We start from the raw sequence: 6,000 nt of genomic DNA, 5'->3' as shown, positions 1-6,000 counted from the left end.
CCATTACAGATGACTGTTAACAAGTCTGACCATCTATTCAGGTGTATCCAGCTACATGTAATGTGTCCCATGGTGATGCGACATGTCTACAGAGGAACCAAACATCGACAGGGGCAGTGTGCACACATCGTAAACAACTGCCACACCCAATACACCCCTGATGCATCCCTTACCCTAAGGAGACTTCCAAACTTGTCCGTGCATGTAACGCTGAGTCTGCACACGATGACGTGTCCATGAGGAATAGCAGTGCCACAACAATGCAACCAGCAGACGGCATGCGCAAGTACCTGGGGATGAGAGACACACAAGAAGCCAGCCACAAAAAGCACAGCCACTTGCATATGCATGTACTCGACACATGTAAGGATGACAACATGCTAGGTCACAATTATGACTGGGGAAATACACTCATCACTGGCACCATCACTCGAGTGACACATCCACACACACCTCTGACTCACGTGGCATACATGCAGATGGACACACACATCGCAACACATGCCACACGGGGACCAATGCGTGCACACTCAGACACTGGTACTCACCACTAAGCAAAGAAGTCGCGTATGAGCCGACTCCGGATGTCCTCTTGCGGAACCACATCCTCCACATCACTAGCCTCATTGCCAAGCCCTTCGTCCTCCACGGGTGGATGGTCCTGATCATCTTGATCCAGGATGAGTGGCACAGCTTTCTCAACTGCCATGTTGTGCACCATGCAGCAGACCATGAAGATTTTGCAGACCTTCAATGGGGCATATGGGAGGGCGCCGCCGGTCTTGTGTAGGCACCTGAATCGGCTCTACAGGAGGCCAAATGTCCTCTCTATCACTCGCCTTGTCCGGCCATGGGCGGTGTTGTAGCGGAGCTGGGCCGGCGTGCTGGGGTTGCGGAGAGGTGTGATCAGCCATGGCATGTTGGGATAGCCAGCGTCCCCTACATGGAAACCACATGGACATAAGTAGGACAGTGGTCGGGCTGGAAGTCTACGCAAAATACAGGACAGACAGAGTGTACCCACCAACAACACATGCTCGTTCGTTGCGCAGCTGTGTCATCATTTCAGGCACCCTGCTACGCCTCACGATGTAGGCATCGTGTGCTGATCCTGGAAAACGAGCACAGACATGTGAAATCACCATGTTGGACAGACACACCACAAGGGCATTGATGGAGTGGTAGTGCTTGCGATTCCTGTACGCTACCTCCTGTGCCTGTGGTGGTACCAAAGCCACATGTGTCTCATCTATGGACCCAATGACATGGAGCATCCCTCCCAGGGCATAGAATCCACGCTTGACAACAGTCAACTGTTCAGGAGTTGGGAAATGGATGAACTCATCCAGGTGAAGCAACATGGCCTCTAAAAACTCATGCAGCACACGGCTGAACATGCTCTGGGACATGCCACCAACATGAGCTATGGTATATTGAAAGGTACCCGTGGCAAGAAAATGTAGGGCTGCCATTACCTTCAGCTTGGGTGCCAGTGCCGTAGGATACCTGTGCCGTCAACTCCTCAATCAACGGTTGGGGGAAGCGGTAGTAGCGTATACAGTCATTCTCCCGCATGTCAGCCAAGTCCGGAATTGGTCGGGGAAGAGGCGGCGCTCTGCAGTAATTTGGAAGTGACAAGGAAGAGTGAGTGCACTACAACAACAATTTATATGTACTGAGCACATGTTAATCTGTCAATACACATATGCTACATAGGGAGTCAGGTATGTGCTACATGCCCTGGACACGTATGGCTGCCAGGTGACACTCCTACCACGACCCAGCTACACACGGAGATTGTGAACCTCCACATCCCATGGCATGGGTCTAGCTGTGTCCCAGTGTAAGTGAACAGCCAGACGCAATACAGGAGTGACATACATCAACATATCAGCAGAAGTAGGATGTTGATTGCAGAGACAGGTAGCGGAACACTAGAGCCACAGGTCACATGACATTACACTAGGACAGCCCACACACCTTGCCATGAAGATGTACATGTCATGACTGACCACACATACATTGAGAGGATGCAGACAGGTCCTTGTTACGCTACTCCGTGTCCCATGTATACATACACACCTTACATCCGATACCACATGTGGCCTGGTGTGCGTAACAGTGTGCCATGTCCATCTACACACAGACACATGTTGGTTGCAGCAACAGCAGATGCTTATGAGGGAACACCAACATCAAGCTAATGTGAACACACCACACATACATGACATAGTCACATCGTGCACCGTGGGTAGTCACATGTCTGGTGTGGTAACCCCTGTAGCGGGCATCAGGGGACACTTGCGTGTGTTGTTGACTGTGCGATGCCAGTGACGCTCATCTCAAGTGTGCTGTACGACATGCACACATGTCAAAGGAGTGAAGGGCATGTCTGGCACATATAGCACCGTCACACATAACATCTGTACACATCTCATCATACATCTATTGCCTTCACAACTCAGGAGTAATGTGCCACCTCACAGCCTTTCACACCTGTGCCCCACACATGTAGTACTGGCCAGACAATGCCTTGATGTCCATCCATGGACAAGTATGTCAGCTCTATTCCTTTCTGTGTGCTGCCTGTCACCACTGTTATGTGTGTAAGGCACCGTACATTTGCTCTGAGGGCGTGTGTACGTTCCCTATCACTATGGGAGGGCTGCCGTAGGCCTACCCATAGTGATAGTGACCATACGCGCGTGTGTACGGTCCGTATCACTATGGGTACGCATACGCGAGCACACCCATAGTGATAGTGAGCGTACGCGCGTGTGTACGGTCCGTATCACTATGGGTACGCATACGCGAGCACACCCATAGTGATAGTGAGCGTACGCGCGTGTGTACGGTCCGTATCACTATGGGTACGCATACGCGAGCACACCCATAGTGATAGTGAGCGTACGTGCATGTGTATGGTCCGTATCACTATAGGTATGCATACGCGAGCACACCCATAGTGATAGAGAGCGTACACGCGTGTGTACGGTCCGTATCACTATGGATTTGCTCACGTATGCATACCCATAGTGATACGGACTGTACACACGCGCGTACGCTCACTATCACTATGGGTGTGCTCGCGTATGCGTACCCATAGCGATACGGAGCGTACACACGCCTGTACGGGCCATTGCTATGCATTTGGGGTGCCCTAGGGCCCCGGAACGCACCGTACCTGTGTGTGAATCTCCAAATTACATAGGGGACACATGAGGGACAAGTATAAAGGCCTACATGCATACTGGTTGTCATGGAGACCAAGTTTAAAGTATGACTTTTTTTCAGCAGGTGCACAGCAAAAGTCGGTTTGAATGAATCTACTTTGTTGCAAAGTGGTTGTGGAGTTTACATCATGCTCAAGAAAAAAAAAAGAGCAAAGCCACTGACTGTGCTAGGTTTAAAGGGATTGGAGGAAACATAGGATGCAAATGTGAGTGACCAATCACTCTGTACTCCTGTGCATGAAACAGGCCAGCAAGGCAGATATAAGGCAGCCAGGTCCCATGAGAGAGCACTTGCCTGCACATCTTTGGATTCTACGACACTGCTGCTGCTCGTGATTCCCTGGCACCATGTCAAGGTCTGTGGAGAGGGCCCAGCCTTTCACCCTGGAGGAGAATCTGGCATTGCTGGATGTGATCCTCCCACAGTACCCCCTGCTGTATGGGCGACCAGGGTTTCAGGTGAGTGCAGAGTCTACTAGCACAGACTGTGTCCCTTTTTTGTGACTGTGACTTCTGGCATTGTGTCCAGGTGTGACACACATGCAATGTCCTGATGTCTCCCAGCCAGAGCATGCTGTGGTGCATGTCTGCCGTCCTCACATGCATTGTGTTTACTGTGACAATCACTGCATGGTGCATGCCACATTCTGCCTGTCTTATCCTCCTGGGAATGTTGCCTCTACAGTCTTCATGTGATTATGTGGTCAGCCCAGTGTGACAGGTGACTGTACCCACAGATGTGTGTTAGTTCTGTGTACCTGTGCTGAGAGTGTCCACATGATGTGTTCGTACCCTGGACATCGGTGTGTGTGTAAGTCCCCTGTCATGTGGGGGGGTGCATATGTGGAGTGTAGCACCCAAGCTGCATGAGGGATGGATATACCCTGCCCATCTGATGTGAGCAGGGAACAGTGCTGTGTGTCTGACGTGCAGAGCCAGCCCCACACCTGTGAGCCCCCCCGTCTAGTGGCACATGTGCAGAGTGAGGTTTGTAGCTGCATTTGGCAATGGCAGGTGAATGTCCTGTGCCTGTGTGTGCCTGTGTGTGTCTGTGTACTCTGCTGAGGTAGCGTCAGTGGCCTGTGGCATGTGACTGCTCTGAGGTGCTGCACATAATCCTGGTGTACCTTCTGAGGCACAGTGTGAGTCTGGATCATTTATTGTGTCGTACCCCTCATGCCACCTGTGTACTTTCAATGGCACGTGGTGCATTTGCCATTACACAGAGAAAAATGTCCCTATGACAAAGGTGCAATGCTTTGGCTGCATACTATGCCTTGTTGAAACCAGCAAAATTGATCTAATGTGTGTCTCTGTGACATGTGGCAGGTGTATTGATGTAGTCTCACTTTTTCAACCCCACAGGTAGGCGCCGCTGCCAAGGAGCAGATCTGGAGGGACGCCGTCAGTGCCGTGAGGAGGACGGATGGTCGCAAGCGGCGCCTGGCCCAGGTGAGAAAACGTTGGCAGGATATCCGGTGCTGGACGCGGAGGATCGCACGGGTCCTGCTGGGGGAATCACCTATGAGCCCTAAGAACCATGGGCGTCGCCGTCTGACCCACATCCACAAGCGTGTGCTGGCGGTGGTCTTTCCAGACATGGACAGGCGCTTACGGGAGAAGCAGCTGCAGGAAGGGGGTAGGTACATGTGTGTTTGTTGTGTGTCACCAGCATTTGCAAGTGCGCAGTTGCATGGATACACTGCCAGTGTTTAATTTTGCGGTGCAGGTCCTGTCACCCACAGTATAGCAGTGCTGTCCTTCCTCCCTTCCCCTCCTTGCCATGTGTTCCCTGGTCTGTGTGTAGTCACTCTTTCACAAGGTCATCTGGGCTGGCAGTTAATCCACGTGACCAATGCTTGCAGCATCATGTGTGGGGGTGGTGTGTAACAGGTTTTGGCACCTTGCCTGTGCCCTGTCCAGTACAGTACTTGTGGGGTCCATGTCAATTGGCACTGATGCTGAGTCCAGACATAGGAGTATGTCTCTGAAGTGTAATGCCTTACAGCAAGCATGTCCTATGTTGTGGCCTGTGACATGATGTGCATGAGTGTGCGATACGCAGAGTGCAGGGATGGTGGCCTGTGTTGCAGTCATTACCATTCAGGACCATGGAATATTCTGGCCACTACTGTCCCCTGGGGCATACTTTGCTAGGTATCATGTGTGTCATCACAATATGTGGACACTCTCAGTGTCTACAGCATAGGATGTGCTCTGTGCCATTGTCCCCTGGCACCATGTATATTTACGTAACGTGTTCTACAAGTGTCCACTGTACAGCCTGACCTAATTTTCCTCGTTCATACTCATGGTGGCCAGTGCCTGTGTGTCTTGTTACAATTACTGATGATGGCCATTTGTAAATGAGATCGTTGTACAGGCGCACATGGGGTATTTTGGGTGCAATATGGGTTTCTGGCAGCCCATGTGTATTTCTCCCAGACTAAGAGATGCAAGTGCTTCCTGTGTCTCATCACATTGTCTCATGTAGGGGGTGGTTGGTGCGGGCAAGGCCTACATGTTGACCCCTGAAATCTCATTGCTCGGTCTGGCCAGTGTGTGCTGTTTGTCTGGACATACACTCAAGGTGCAGTGTCCCATTCATGTTGGGCATGTCTTTAAGTATTACCTTTGCAGCATGTGCCTCAAGTTCATGGAGATGGTCCCTGCTCATCCCCAGTTAGGGCAACGCTGTGTGGTGCAGATGCAGTGCTGGATTGGCCCCAGAGCCTGGCTCCTCTGTCCAATTCCATATCATGTCATT

This window comes from Triturus cristatus, chromosome 7 (genome assembly GCF_964204655.1).
Source record: "Triturus cristatus chromosome 7, aTriCri1.1, whole genome shotgun sequence".
NCBI lineage: Eukaryota > Metazoa > Chordata > Amphibia > Caudata > Salamandridae > Triturus > Triturus cristatus.
Note: the sequence above shows the minus strand (reverse complement) of the source record.